Consider the following 16,848-nt stretch of genomic DNA (forward strand, 5'->3'; position numbering starts at 1 on the left):
ACTGGGGGTGGGAAGTACAGTATCTGTACTCTGAAGGATGAGTGAGGATGTTACAGTCCTGGAGGTGGGAAGTACAGTACCTGCACTCTGAAGGATGGGTGAGGATGTTACAGTACTGGGGGTGGGAAGTACAGTACCTGTACTCTGAAGGATGGTTGAGGATGTTACAGTACTGGGGGTGGGAAGTACAGTATCTGTACTCTGAAGGATGAGTGAGGATGTTACAGTCCTGGAGGTGGGAAGTACAGTACCTGCACTCTGAAGGATGGGTGAGGATGTTACAGTACTGGGGGTGGGAAGTACAGTACCTGCACTCTGAAGGATGAGTGAGGATGTTACAGTCCTGGATGTGGGAAGTACAGTACTTGCACTCTGAAGGATGGGTGAGGATGTTACAGTACTGGGGGTGGGAAGTACAGTACCTGCACTCTGAAGGATGAGTGAGGATGTTACAGTCCTGGATGTGGGAAGTACAGTACCTGCACTCTGAAGGATGAGTGAGGATGTTACAGTCCTGAATGTGGGAAGTACAGTATCTGTACTCTGAAGGATGAGTGAGGATGTTACAGTCCTGGAGGTGGGAAGTACAGTACTTGCACTCTGAAGGATGGGTGAGGATGTTACAGTCCTGGAGGTGGGAAGTACAGTACCTACACTCTGAAGGATTGGTGGGGATGTTACACTCCTGAAGGTGGGAAGTACAGTATCTGCACTCTGAAGGATGGGTGAGGATGTTACAGTCCTGGAGGTGGAAAGACCCGAGAGGCTAGGCACCTGTACGAATTCAAAATGTATAGCAGGAGTCATGGCTCGAACCCCGCAAATATAAATGAGTATAATTAAGTTCAAACTACCTAGAGACCAGAAATCCGATTATGTTACGAGACGGCTTCAAGAGTCGAGTAATAATGCCAGATCTCACATTCAAGGAAAATGATAGTCTGGATAACTAGAACTTTCAAGGCAAGAGATGCTTAGCCACTTGTTGTCTCCACTCTGGAATACTCCTGTATACTGACGGTCTCTAGGCTGGAGTACTGCTTTATACTGACGGTCTCCAGGCTGGAATACTGCTGTATACTGACGGTCTAGAGGCTGGAATACTGGTGTATACTGACGGTGACCTTCAAGGCAGGTGAGATTGCTGAGCTGGAAAACGTACAGAGAACTTTCACTGCTCGTATACACTCATTTAAATATCTGAAGTACTGGCAATACTTGAAGTTCCTTCAATTGTATTCCTTGTAACGTAGGCGAGAAAGATACATCATAATTTAAGAACATAAGAACATAAGAAAGGAACACTGCAGCAGGCCTGTTGGCCCATACTAGACAGGTCCTTTACAATTCATCCCACTAACAAAACATTTGCCCAACCCAATTTTCTATGCTACCCAAGAAATAAGCTCTGATGTGCAAGTCCCACTCAAATCCAACCCCTCCCACTCATGTACTTATCCAACCTAAATTTGAAACTACCCAAAGTCTTGGAAAATCCTGGAGGGACTCGTTACAAACCTGAACACTGAAATAACTCAGAATGACAACAAGAGTCTTGGCAGACGGTGCAAAATACCTCCACTATAAAGCAACAGCGCCACGAGTACACTAAGAGAGAACTAGATGAGTGTCAGAGGTCCCCGACTCTTGAGTGTCCTCCCAACCAATAAACTTCCGACTGTCTTCAAGAAGGAACTGGACAAGTTCCTAAAATCAGTTCCTGGCCAGCCAGGCTACGGCTGGTAGGTTAAGCAGGCCTTGATCCACCAGGAGTCTGGTCTAGGACCGAGCCGCGGGGGCGTTGACCCACGGAAGGATCCTTCCGTCTGAACCCCCTGAAACACTTCAGGGTGAGGACACAGATGAACCACCATTATCGTACCTACAACTAGGTAATTAGAGACCATTAGACGCGTTCGTAACTGCTTAGCTTGTGACGTGAAAATTCTAAATTTTTATACTCTCTCTGCATTGTTAATGTCAGTGTGAGGTGGTGTGTGTGTAGAGTAATTACTGAGGATAATAACCCATGGGTGAGGTTGTCAGGGGTTGGCGCTTTTACCTTGTTGGGTGGTGGGATGTGCCAGGCTGGAGGCACTCATTAATATGCATGGGTGGAGAACTGGCTCTCTCACCACCCCATTCTCACCACGTCCTTACCCCCCCCTCCCTCCCTTCTACTCTCCCCTACTCATCAACACCTCTCACCCTAACCCATCCTGTGTTAGGGAATATGACGGGGACACAGCTAACTTTTTCCCGCTGAGTAACTGTCATATAGAATATTGTAGCAAGACTGTTTCAGCAGTATAACTATGGTGCTGTTCGCTCCTACTCCTAGGTTGAGGGACTGATTACCTCATGTTCTGTACATAGTTCTACTGTCTTCAAGTTATGTCCTAGAATTTGTATTGATAAAGCCACTGGATGGCGAAACGTCTACAATAAAGATACCCAGATGTTGCACATGTGTCTTACTCTCATCAGTATAACTATCGTATGGTGTAGCAGCACACTGCTGATGTATCCAAGGTTTTCTGATGACACACTCGTCAATCAGGCTATTGTTGCTGGTGGTCTGCTGCCCCATATATCCATCACAGCCTAGTTGATCTGGCACTTGGTGAAGATACTTGTCCAGTTTCTTCCTGAAGACTTCTACACGTGTTCAGCAATGTTTCTGATATCTTTTGGTAAGATGTTGATTAATCTGGGGCCACGAATGTTGATACAGTGTTCCCTTATTGTGCCCACCGCACCCCTGCTCCTCACTTGGTTTATTTTACACTCCCTCCCATATCTCTCACTCCAGTATGTTGTTATGGCAGTGTGCAGATTTGGGACCAAGCCCTCGAGTACTTTTCAGGTATATATTACTCTCTCTCTCTCTCTCTCTCTCTCTCTCTCTCTCTCTCTCTCTCTCTCTCTCTCTCTCTCTCTCTCTCCTTCTTGCTTCCGTTTCACTTCCGCCTTCCACCCCCTCCTTTCTCCCACTCCCCCTCTATCCTTCTCCCCTCTCCCCAAAATGAATGTAAAGATATAACTCTGCATGGCTGGAACACAGTACACAAGGGACAATCGGCTCCTGTGAAACGGCAGAAGTTTTTTCCAAGCAAATTGGCTTTAGGCAAAACTGCCGTTATATGTGTAAGAACAGTCCTAATTGGCACTGTAGTGTGTGTGTGTGTGTGTGTAGGGTGTGTGTGTGTTTGTGTGTGTGTGTGTAGGGTGTGTGTCTGTGTGTGTGTAGGTTGTGTATGTGTGTGTGTGTGTAGGGTGTGTATCTGTGTGGGTGTGTGTGTGTAGGGTGTGTATCTGTGTGTGTGTGTAGGGTGTGTATCTGTGTGTGCGTAGGGTGTGTATGTGTGTGTGTGTGTGTGTAGGGTGTGTATCTGTGTGTGTAAGGTGTGTATCTCTGTGTGTGTGTAGGGTGTGTGTGTGTGTGTGTGTGTAGGGTGTGTATCTGTGTGGGTGTGTGTGTGTAGGGTGTGTATCTGTGTGTGTGTGTAGGGTGTGTATCTGTGTGTGCGTAGGGTGTGTATGTGTGTGTGTGTGTGTGTAGGGTGTGTATCTGTGTGTGTAGGGTGTGTATCTGTGTGTGTGTGTAGGGTGTGTGTGTGTAGGGTGTGTGTGTGTAGGGTGTGTGTGTGTGTGTGTGTGTGTGTGTGTGTGTGTGTGTGTGTGTGTATGTGTGTAGGGTGTGTAAGTGTATTTATGCTCATCTATTTGTGGTTGCAAGAGTCGAATGTCAGCTCCTGGCCCTGCCTCTTGCCACTTTCACTCTTAACTTCATGGACCCTGTGTAACTTGTGTATGGCGCCTGCCTCCACCATATCCTGATACTGAAGAAATACTTCTTTCTTCCTGACATCTTTGTGAGTGATCTTGACTTCATATTTCAACTGTGCCCTCTTGTACCTGTTTCCCGCCGCTGTCCATTGCTCCATAGCAATTCCTCTAAATATTTTGTATGTTATTGTGTTTCCCCCTGGTTCTTCTCTTTGACGTCGTCAGGGTCAGTTCCTTTAGCCTTTCCTCGTATCTCCTACTCCTATAGCTCCGGGACTAGTCTCGTTGCAAGCCTTTACACTTTCTCAAGTTTCTTAACGTACTCGACCAGGTGTGGGTTCCATACTGGTGCTGTATACTCCAAAATAGATCTGACAAGACTGTATATAGAGCCTTGAATGACTCTGCAAGGTTCCTGGAGGCTACTCTTAGCTTGACCAGTCTCTACATGACTCATTGTAAGGTTCCTGAAGGCTACTCTTAACTTGACTAGTCTCTACACGACTCTTTGTAAGGTTCCTGAAGGCTACTCTTAACTTGATCATCTCTACATGACTCTTTGTTAAGGTTCCTGAAGGCTCCTCTTAACTTAACCAGTCAATCGTTTGCTGGTGACTATTTGACTGATGTGGGTAATGGCGTATTCTGCAGCTCCGTGTTGTATTTGTGTATATTTTGTATATTCAGCTTATACACGTGCACCTTTTGTATATTCTGAATGTATGTGAACGTTTTGTATGCCAAGGCCTCACACGTACACATTGTGTGTTGCACATGTATGCATCTTACATATCCAGGTTATGTATGCTTTTCACCTGTTGTATGACCCGTGCATGTGTGTATATTTAATGTACATGGCGTGTATGTAAATACTTGCAAGTACATCTGTATGTTTTACAAGTTTATGAGCCCACGTCATACTGCATTATTGTATTCTGTGTATGCTGGGCACGACGCATACATAAGAGAATGATGTATGGCTGCAGTGTTTGTCACAGTAAGACCAATAGAAGATACAGGTGGGGGATACACAGGCGTTGGTGGGGATACACAGGTGTTGGTAGGGGATATATACACAAGTGTTGGTGGGGATGCATACTCAGGTGTTGGTGGGGATACACATGTTGATGGATACACAGGTGTTGTGGGGGATACACAGGTGTTGGTAGGGGATATATACACAAGTGTTGGTGGGGATGCATACACAGGTGTTGGTGGGGATACACATATTGATGGATACACAGGTGTTGTGGGGGATACACAGGTGTTGGTGGGGATACACAGGTGTTGGTGGGGATACACAAGTGTTAGTGGGGTGCACAGGTGTTGGTGGGGAATACCAGGTGTTGGTGGGGGATGCATAGGTGTTGTGGGGGATATACATGTGGGTGGGGAATATGTACACAGATGTTGGTGAGGGATACATACACAGGTGTTGTTGGAGGACACGTACAGGTGTTAGTGAGGACATACACATGTTAGTGAGGACACACGTGTTAGTGAGGATACACACAGGTGTTAGTGAGGACCCACAGGTGTCAGTAGGGACACACAGGTGTTAGTGGGGATACACACAGGTGTTAGTGGGGGACACACACACAGGTGTTGGTGGGGGACATACACGGGTGTTACGTGTTTCATTGTTTACTTTGTTTATCTTGTCTTCATTGTTTATCTTGTCTTCATTGTTTACGTATAAGCTTGATGAGTGGCCCCACTTCACGTATATAAGCTTGATGAGTGGCCTCAGTTTCACATATACAAGCTTGATGAGTGGCCTCAGTTTCACATATGTAAGCTTGATGAGTGGCATCACTTTTACGTATAACATATGCTTGATGAGTGGCCCCAGTTTCACATACTAGGCTTAATAAGTGGCCCCACATCCACGTATCTAAGTGGTCCACATTAGAGCCAGTATCATATAAGCCAGATACATGACACACATTCTAATGTATCATTAGTGAGGCTGAGGAGCTTGACTGCGTCTCCATTATGCCGAGGGGGTGGCCCTCTTGCCCGGTAATGTCCAATAAGCTCGCTGAGTGGCCCACTTGTGTTATGCTAGTGGAGTGGCCTCCCCCCCTATTTAAGGAGGCGAGTCATGGCTAGCAAGTGCCAGTGCGAGGGTAGTTAGTGTTGGGGCGCTCACACCTTGTTCCCTAACTGGCTGCTTCAACACTGACTTTCTACAACGCCCAAGCAGGAAAATTTGCATGAATATTACAGAAACTGTCCTTCACACCGCAGTGTACACTGAGAGTTGTATGTCTGTGTATATACACCCAGAGGTGTGTATCTGTATATACACCCGGAGGTGACTCAAGAAATCGTAATGACACGATTGCAATCAAACCATACCCCCGGCCGGGATTGAACCCGCGGTCATAGTCTCAAAACTCCAGCCCGTCGCGTTAGCCACTAGACCAGCTAGCCACAATAAGATTCATCCAACTAGGTATATTTCTACACCATAGGAAGGTTAACATAGGCACCGCTGTGACCACAAATGCAAGTTTTTACAGACAAACTTGCATTTGTGGTCACAGTGGTGCCTGTACTAACCTTCCTATGGTGTAGAAATATACCTAGTTGGATTAATCTTATTGTGGCTAGCTGGTCTAGTGGCTAACGCGACGGGCTGGAGTTTTGAGACTCTATGACCGCGGGTTCAATCCCGGCCGGGGGTATGGTTTGTTTACACCCAGAGGTGTGTATCTGTGTATATACACCCAGAGGTGTGTATCTGTGTATATACACCCAGAGGTGTGTATCTGTGTATATACACCCAGAGGTGTGTATCTGTGTATATACATCCAGAGGTGTGTATCTGTTATTTCACCAGTAAGGTAGGGCGGCTACCAGGTCACTAGGAAGGCCAGGAGGCCACCAGGTCACTAGAAAGGCCAGGAGGTTAGCAGGTCATTGGGAAGGCCAGGAGGCTACCGGGTCACTAGGAAGACCAGGAGGCTACCAGGTCGCTGAGAAGGCCAGAAGGCTGCCAGGTCGCTGGGAAGGCCAGGAGGCTACCAGGTCGCTGGGAAGGTCAGGATGCTACCAGGTCGCTGGGAAGGCCAGGAGGCTACCGGGTCATTAGGAAGGCCAGGAGGCTACCGGGTCATTAGGAAGGCCAGGAGGCTACCGGGTCATTAGGAAGGCCAGGAGGCTAACAGGTCGCTGGGTAGGGCAGGAGGCTACCGGGTCATTAGGAAGGCCAGGAGGCTAACAGGTCGCTGGGTAGGCCAGGAAGCTGCCAGATAACTAGGAAGGCCAGGAGGCTACCAGGTCATTGGGAAGGGCAGGAAGCTACCAGGTTACTGGGAAGGTAAGGAGGCTTCCAGGTCATTGGGACGGCCAGGAAGCTACCAGGTTACTGGGAAGGTTAGAGGGCTAACAGGTCATTGGGAAGGACAGGAAGCTGCCAGGTCATTGGGAAGGACAGGAGGCTCTCAGGTCATTTGGAAGGCCAGGAGGCTATCAGGTCATTTGGAAGGCCAGGAGGCTATCAGGTCATTGGGAAGGCCAAGAGGCTGCCAAGAAACAAGTTCAGGTCAGCAGGTGGAGCAGTCAGGTCAAAGTAGGCACCATAAATCGCCAACAGAGGGGCCAGTTCCCACCAGTCAGGTCACAATGGGGACATAAATCAGCAACAGTGTGCCAGATTCCACCACCACGGACAAATTATCCTCAATTTTATGTCCTCACCTATTTGTGGTTGCAGGGGTCGATTCACAGCTCCTGGCCCCCCTCCTCTTCGCTGACCCACAGTAATCTGTGGAGACTGAGATCATTCCTCTGTAGAGTGCCAAGGGGTGATCCAAGGACAGTTAGGATCGTTGGATCCAAGGACAGTTAGGATCGTTGGATCCAGGGACAGTTAGGATCGTTTGATCCAAGGACAGTTAGGATCGTTTGATCCAAGGACAGTTAGGATCGTTGGATTCAAGGACAGTTAGGATCGTTGGATCCAAGGACAGTTAGGATCGTTGGATCCAAGGACAGTTAGGATCGTTGGATCCAAGGACAGTTAGGATCCTTGGATCCATGGACAGTTAGGATCCATGGACAGTTAGGATCCTTGGATCCATGGACAGTTAGGATCATTGGATCCAAGGACAGTTAGGATCGTTGGATCCAAGGACAGGATCGTTGGATCCAAGGACAGTTAGGATCGTTGGATCCATGGACAGTTAGGATCCTTGGATCCATGGACAGTTAGGATCCTTGGATCCATGGACAGTTAGGATCGTTGGACCCAAGGACAGTTAGGATCGTTGGACCCAAGGACAGTTAGGATCCTTGGATCCAAGGACAGGATCCTTGGATCTAAGGAGAGTTACTGTCCTTGGATCCAAGGAGTTAGGATCTCTGGGTCCAGTGACAGGATCTTTAGATGCAAGAACAGCTAGGATCCTTGAATCCAAGGACAGTTAGGATCCTAACCCTTCTTGGATCCAAGGATTCTAACTCCTTGGATCCAACGATCCTAACTGTCCTTGGATTCAAGGATCCTAACTGTTCTTGCATGCAAGGATCCTTGGGTCCATTGACAGGATCGTTGAATCCAAGAACTGTTAGGATCCTTGAATCCAAGGACAGGATCCTTGGATGCAAAGACAGGATCCTTGGATCCAAGGAGAGTTAGGATCTTTGGGTCCAGTGACTGGATCGTTGAATCCAAGGAGAGTTAGGATCCTTGGATCACAAGCCCGCTACAGGCATCTCTCACTTGCCCCCCCCCTCATGCACCAGTCCCATACCAGACGTCTTGGTTGATGTGCTGATCAAGCAGGTTGATAGTGCTAGCAGCATGAAGCCAGGTTGATCAGGGGCTAACTTGAGGAACTTATCAAGTTCCTTCTTGAACACAGCCAGGTGTCTCTTGGTAAGTACCTTTATATGTGAAGGAAGTGTTGGAGAGTCTTGGTACTGTTACACTTATGTATGAAGTGTTGGAGAGTCTTGGTACTATTACACTTATGTATGAAGGAAGTGTTGGAGAGTCTTGGTACTGTTACACTTATGTATGAAGGAAGTGTTGGAGAGTCTTGGTACTGTTACACTTATGTATGAAGGAAGTGTTGGAGAGTCTTGGTACTGTTACACTTATGTATGAAGGAAGTGTTGGAGAGTCTTGGTACTGTTACACTTATGTATGAAGTGTTGGAGAGTCTTGGTACTGTTACACTTATGTATGAAGTGTTGGAGAGTCTTGGTACTGTTACACTTATGTATGAAGTGTTGGAGAGTCTTGGTACTGTTACACTTATGTATGAAGGAAGTGTTGGAGAGTCTTGGTACTGTTACACTTATGTATGAAGGAAGTGTTGGAGAGTCTTGGTACTGTTACACTTATGTATGAAGTGTTGGAGAGTCTTGGTACTGTTACACTTATGTATGAAGTGTTGGAGAGTCTTGGTACTGTTACACTTATGTATGAAGGAAGTGTTGGAGAGTCTTGGTACTGTTACACTTATGTATGAAGGAAGTGTTGGAGAGTCTTGGTACTGTTACACTTATGTATGAAGTGTTGGAGAGTCTTGGTACTATTACACTTGTGTATGAAGGAAGTGTTGGAGAGTCTTGGTACTGTTACACTTATGTATGAAGGAAGTGTTGGAGAGTCTTGGTGCTGTTGCATTATTATTATTATTATTATTATTATTATTATTATTATTATTATTGCCAAGACTACGTTCACTTTGAACTTCCTCCTGATCTTCCTTTCATTCTTCCTTCTATCTTTCAATCCTTCTGATTTTTTATCCTGTTTTCCGTTGACCTTTCATCTTGTTTTTCCTGTTTCTCTTATGTCCTGTTGCTCCTGTTTCCTTTTTCTCTATTATCGTGTTTCTCTTGTTTAATATGCATTCTATTGCACCTGTTTTCTGTTGACCTTTCATCCTGTTGTTCCTGTTGACCTTTCATCCTGTTGCTTTTCTTTGCTGTTAACCTTTCATCTTGTTACCCTCGTTTCCTGTTGGTCTTTCACGCGGTTCCTGTTGACCTTTCATCCTCATGCCCCTGTTTCCTGTTGATCTTGAATCCTTTTGCCACCTCCCTCTCCCCTCCTCTCTCTCTCTCTCTCTCTCTCTCTCTCTCTCTCTCTCTCTCTCTCTCTCTCTCTCTCTCCCCTAATGGATGATATTTTTCTTACTGTGTCTTCTTGATTTCAGTCGTAATGGGATATTTTTGTTCCTTTATTTGTCTACTTAGCTTCCATTTTCTTTGTCTCTTTATCAAAGTCTATGTCAGTGTCGTTATTTTGAATCTCACGAAGGTTCTCTCTACATTCTCCAGGTCTGTAATTTAACCTGCCTTGAACTGAGTTGTTAGAGTACAACAGTACTCCAGCCTAGAGAGTACAAGAAACTCAAAGAGCATCATCACTGTCTTGGCATCTCTTGTTTTGAAGGTTCTAGTTATCCACCCTATCATTTTGCTTGTGGTTGTGATAGTGAGACTGTTGTGAACCTTGAAGGTGAGATCTGACATGATCACTCCCAGGTCTCTCACATTAGTCTTACGTTTTATTGAGTGATTCAAGTTTGTTTTATATTCTCTTCCAGTCTTTATTTCCTCAGTCTTTCCATAATGTAGTAACTGAAACTTGTCCTCATTGATCATCATATTGTTGTCAGTGACCCACTGCAAGACTTTGTTTACATCACCTTGGTGGTTTACTGTGTCCTCAGTGTTGTCAGTGACCCACTGCAAGACTTTGTTTACATCAGCTTGGAGGTTTACTGTGTCCTCAGTGTTGTCAGTGACCCACTGCAAGACTTTGTTTACATCACCTTGGTGGTTTACTGTGTCCTCAGTGTTGTCAGTGACCCACTGCAAGACTTTGTTTACATCAGCTTGGTGGTTTACTGTGTCCTCAGTGTTGTCAGTGACCCACTGCAAGACTTTGTTTACATCAGCTTGGAGGTTTACTGTGTCCTCAGTGTTGTCAGTGACCCACTGCAAGACTTTGTTTACATCACCTTGGTGGTTTACTGTGTCCTCAGTGTTGTCAGTGACCCACTGCAAGACTTTTTTTACATTAGCTTGGTGGTTTACTGTGTCCTCAGTGTTGTCAGTGACCCACTGCAAGACTTTGTTTACATCACCTTGGTGGTTTACTGTGTCCTCAGTGTTGTCAGTGACCCACTGCAAGACTTTGTTTACATCAGCTTGGTGGTTTACTGTGTCCTCAGTGTTGTCAGTGACCCACTGCAAGACTTTGTTTACATCAGCTTGGTGGTTTACTGTGTCCTCAGTGTTGTCAGTGACCCACTGCAAGACTTTGTTTACATCAGCTTGGTGGTTTACTGTGTCCTCAGTGACCCACTACAAGACTTTGTTTACATCAGCTTGGAGGTTTACTGTGTCCTCAGTGTTGTCAGTGACCCACTGCAAGACTTTGTTTACATCACCTTGGTGGTTTACTGTGTCCTCAGTGTTGTCAGTGACCCACTGCAAGACTTTGTTTACATCAGCTTGGTGGTTTACTGTGTCTTCAGTGTTGTCAGTGACCCACTGCAAGACTTTGTTTACATCACCTTGGTGGTTTACTGTGTCCTCAGTGTTGTCAGTGACCCACTGCAAGATTTTGTTTACATCAGCTTGGTGGTTTACTGTGTCCTCAGTGTTGTCAGTGACCCACTGCAAGACTTTGTTTACATCAGCTTGGAGGTTTACTGTGTCCTCAGTGTTGTCAGTGACCCACTGCAAGACTGTTTACATCAGCTTGGTGGTTTACTGTGTCCTCAGTGTTGTCAGTGACCCACTGCAAGACTTTGTTTACATCAGCTTGGTGGTTTACTGTGTCCTCAGTGTTGTCAGTGACCCACTGCAAGACTTTGTTTACATCAGCTTGGTGGTTTACTGTGTCCTCAGTGTTGTCAGTGACCCACTGCAAGACTTTGTTTACATCACCTTGGTGGTTTACTGTGTCCTCAGTGTTGTCAGTGATCCACTGCAAGACTTTGTTTACATCACCTTGGTGGTTTACTGTGTCCTCAGTGTTGTCAGTGACCCACTGCAAGACTTTGTTTACATCAGCTTGGTGGTTTACTGTGTCCTCAGTGTTGTCAGTGACCCACTGCAAGACTTTGTTTACATCACCTTGGTGGTTTACTGTGTCCTCAGTGTTGTCAGCGACCCACTGCAAGACTGTTTACATCAGCTTGGTGGTTTACTGTGTCCTCAGTGTTGTCAGTGACCCACTGCAAGACTGTTTACATCAGCTTGGAGGTTTACTGTGTCCTCAGTGTTGTCAGTGATCCACTGCAAGACTGTTTACATCAGCTTGGAGGTTTACTGTGTCCTCAGTGTTGTCAGTGACCCACTGCAAGACTTTGTTTACATCAGCTTGGAGGTTTACTGTGTCCTCAGTGTTGTCAGTGACCCACTGCAAGACTTTGTTTACATCACCTTGGTGGTTTACTGTGTCCTCAGTGTTGTCAGTGACCCACTGCAAGACTTTGTTTACATCAGCTTGGTGGTTTACTGTGTCCTCAGTGGTTGACACTCATACAGAGTCTAGTATCCTCAGCAAAGCATCATACAGTGCTATGATTTATGTCTCAGTTTATGTGGGATATGAGAATGAGGAAGAGAACAGTGACCAGTACTGTGTCTTATGGAACAGAGCTTCTCACTATGGCAGCCTCTGATTTCACTCTTTTCACTGTTACATCCTGGGCTCTGTTTCTGCCCACTTTAACAGTTATTTTTTCCACGCATTTTCTGATGCTATGATCACACTTTCTAAAGGTTTTTCCAAGATCTGTGTACACTACATCTACATTCTGTTTGTCTTCCAATGCATCTGAGACTATGTAATGGTCAGGTAATTGCTAGAGGCAGGATTGCTAATCTTTCTGTGTCATGGCAGGTAAATCTGACAAGCTTCTTACATTCACTGTGCATTCATCTTCACTTTCCCATGTGCTTCTAAATAGTTCTTAATCCTGTAATATTTCCTTACCAACATATGAAGCCTGGTCTGAGACCGAGCCCTTAGGAAGGTAATACTCAGGAACACTAACACTTTCTTACCTAGGAGGCCTGGTCTGAGACCGAGCCCTGGGGAAGGTAATACTCAGGAACACTAACACTTTCTTACCTAGGAGGCCTGGTCTGAGACCGAGCCCTGGGGAAGGTAATACTCAGGAACACTAACACTTTCTTACCTAGGAGGCCTGGTCTGAGACAGAGCCCTGGGGAAGGTAATACTCAGGAACACTAACACTTTCTTACCTAGGAGGCCTGGTCTGAGACCGAGCCCTGGGGAAGATAATACCCAAAACCACTAACACTTTCCAACCTAGGAGGCCTGGTCTGAGACCGAGCCCTGGGGAAGATAATACCCAGGACCACTAACACTTTCCAGCCTAGGAGGCCTGGTCTGAGACCGAGCCCTGGGGAAGATAATACCCAGGACCACTAACTTTCCAACCTAGGAGGCCTGGTCTGAGACCGAGCCCTGGGGAAGATAATACCCAGGACCACTAACACTTTCCAACCTAGGAGGCCTGGTCTGAGACCGAGCCCTGGGGAAGATAATACCAGGACCACTAACACTTTCCAGCCTAGGAGGCCTGGTCTGAGACCGAGCCCTGGGAAAGATAATACCCAGGACCACTAACACTTTCCAACCTAGGAGGCTTGGTCTGAGACTGAGCCCTGGGGAAGATAATACCCAGGACCACTAACACTTTCCAACCTAGGAGGCCTGGTCTCAGACCGAGCCCTGGGGAAGATAATACCCAGGACCACTAACACTTTCCAGCCCAGGAGACCTGGTCTGAGACCGAGCCCTGGGGAAGATAATACCCAGGACCACTAACACTTTCCAGCCTAGGAGACCTGGTCTGAGGCCGAGCCCTGGGGAAGATAATACCTAGAACTACTAACAGATAACATCTGTCGCTTTACCTGTTTCATTTGTTTCCCCTGTCGCATCACCTGATCAGTTCTGGATGCCCCTCAGAGCTTCGGGGAAATCAGGAACTCTCGCACCAGGAGGCAATTCGTGGAAAGCAATCAGTATAATCCACTTGCCCTGAGGAGGCCAGCGCCCTAGAATTGTACAAGCCAATTGTCCACTCACTGAGGTCTGTTCTGAGGTGTTTTGGAGGTCACTGAGGTCCACTGGACCTCGTGGGGTGGGGTCAGGACTACCTTTGGGAGGTATTTTTAGGATCTTGCACCAACAACCTGATTGATCAGCCCCTCTCAAGTGTTATATATTGTTTTAACCCTTCAGAGGGCGATTTCTGATACATTAGAATTTCAAATTGAACTCCCTAGAGTGGATAGAATATCTCAATATAAATTGAATGAGGCCATATAAATGGAATTCTGATGGTTAGTTTTCGAGCAATTGCTAATCTGCGAAAGGCAGAAATACTCGCCCATGCCCGAAATAGGGAGTATAAATTTGAATGTTGCAAACTTGCAGTTGTTAATAAAACACCCAATAACTATTTTTAAAAATTATTATACAAACATACAATATCAAAAACATCAACGGAACTTGTATCAAAACATTTTGTAAGCATTAGAAAAATATAAAAATGAAACAAATAGCAACAAGGACACATTGCAAAGGTATAAAACTTTCAAGTTCCATATTTCTGAGATTCGCGAGGAAGAGCAATCATTCTATATCATTCATGATCATATGCTGACAAAGGGTCATTTTGAAGGTCAACCTGAGACCACTGAGGTTCACCTTGAAGAGCAAGATCTTCAGAAATATCTTCCTCATCAGGGTACTCCAAGATCGTAATGCTTTTCTTTTTCTTGACTAATTTCTGCTTTTTGACTGGCCTTTCTTCCTCATCATCATCACTTGACACCTCTGCATCCAGTGGCAAGTATTCATCACCACTATCAAGCAATTCTGGGTCATCTACCTCTGGTTCTGAGTCAGTCATCCAAATTGCAGACATATTTTGACCTGGTGTTGGAGGGCTCCCCATAAAACAATTTCTCATTGATCTGGAAGGACAATAAAAACGTTCTGTATACATCCAGACCGCTACAGAATTCATATATGCAGTAGAATTTTTTTTTATAAATATTTATTTTACTGAAAGTGGACTATGTCACTACAAGGGCAGAGGCAGACCTTTCTGCCCTTCTTTTGTTGCACTTTTTTCAACTGCATGCTACACTCACATTATGCTTCACACGGACTTTATGTATATATCAAAATATGCATAAACTACTCATGTATATATCAAAATATGCATAAACTACTCATGTATCCACTAAACACAACAATCAGTACTTACCGACATTATAGAGGGTAAAATCCAAGAGTATATTAGTGACACTAGATGGAAAAATCCCACTCTGGGCGACGCCAAGCCACAGGTGTTTACATTTTCTCTCAACCAATGGGAAGCCGGCAAATGCCATCACCACCTAGCTGAAGAGACTCAGGGAAGGCTTGTGATTGGTCTTAATTAAAGAACGGGAATCCAGATGCGTGGCGCGAGTAGCATGACACGCACAAACTTGCACATGTTTAAAGGCAGACGTATCTGCCTCTGCCCCTCAAAGGGGACCTCGTGGGGTGGGGTTAGGACTACCTTTGGAAGGTATTTTTAGGATCTTGCAGCAAAAACCTGATTGATCAACCCCTCTCAAGTGTTATATATTGTTTTAAGTCCAACCAGACAAGACTGGCCCAATGCCTGGCTATCTTACCTTTACCTTTGATGAGTTTCGAGAGTTTTCTACTTCCTCAGGCCGGTCCTGGGCCTGGCTTTGTCTGTTCAGCTAGGTTATTGCTGCTGATGATCCGCTGCCCCACATATCCATCACAGCCTGGTTGATCTGGCACCAGGTGAAGATACTTGAAAAGACTTCTACACTTGTCCCAGCAGTGTTTCTGATATCTTCTGGTAAGATGTTGAGTAATCTGTAGTCACGAATGTTGATACAATGTTCTCTTATTGTACCCATGGTGCTCCTGCTTTTATCTGGGTTTATTTTGCATTTCCTCCCATATATCTCACTCCAGTATGCTGGTATGGCAGTGTGCAGATTTGGGACTAGTCCCTCGAATACTTTCCAGGTATCTCCTCCGCTCCAGTGAGTACATATTTAGGATTTTACGGCGTTACCAGTATTTAAATGCTGGACCATAAATGACCACTGTATATGTTCCAGCTCTGATATCTCTTCCAGCGAGAGCAGGAAAACCTTTCGAAACCCATCAAAATTATATGAGGATAACCCACTTGTTAAAGCCTCAGCCTTGCGTGACTTAATATTACAAGATACTTACAAGATACTCAGTGTATTGTTATTCATTCTATCACAACCGCCCCTGTAACTTCAGTCATGCACCTGAATTATAGGGAACTGCTGAAATTCCGCAAACTGTATTCTCAGGAACGTAGGCGAGAAGGATTCATCATAATTTACATCTGGAAATTCCTTGAGAGACAGGCTCCAAATCTACACTGAAATCACTTCCTACGAGAACAAGACGGTAGACGATGCACAGAATACATCTGGACATACTTATGCCCAAGGTATTCTCGTATACCCCTGTAGCATCATAACATCAATGGTACATAATACCGACAAGTTGAAGTATTAGACAAAAATACAAAAACTTAAGCTAAGGGACTGATTACCTCACCTTCAACCTCTTCAGTCTTTTTTGTCCCTGTATTGTGTTGATAAAGGTACGGGTTGGCGAAACGTCTAACATTATAAAGATACCCTGTATGAGCCTAGCTCCTCTTGTGCTAAGTTTGATCAGGTAAATGATCTATGTTTCTAGTTAAGCTAAAACATCTTGAGGTCAGGAAGTTAGTTGTTGGAGCATCTTGAGGTCAGGAAGTTAGTTGTTGGGGCATCTTGAGGTCAGGAAGTTAGTTGTTGGAGCATCTTGAGGTCAAGAAGTTAGTTGTTAGGGCATCTTGAGGTCAGGAAGTTAGTTGTTAGGGCATCTTGAGGTCAGGAAGTTAGGAAGGAGGGAGGATCATCCTGCCAGCCATCCGCAGAGAGAGAGGGACGGAGGATCACCCTGCTAGACGTCAGCAGGGT

Source organism: Cherax quadricarinatus, chromosome 75 (assembly GCF_038502225.1).
Source record: "Cherax quadricarinatus isolate ZL_2023a chromosome 75, ASM3850222v1, whole genome shotgun sequence".
NCBI lineage: Eukaryota > Metazoa > Arthropoda > Malacostraca > Decapoda > Parastacidae > Cherax > Cherax quadricarinatus.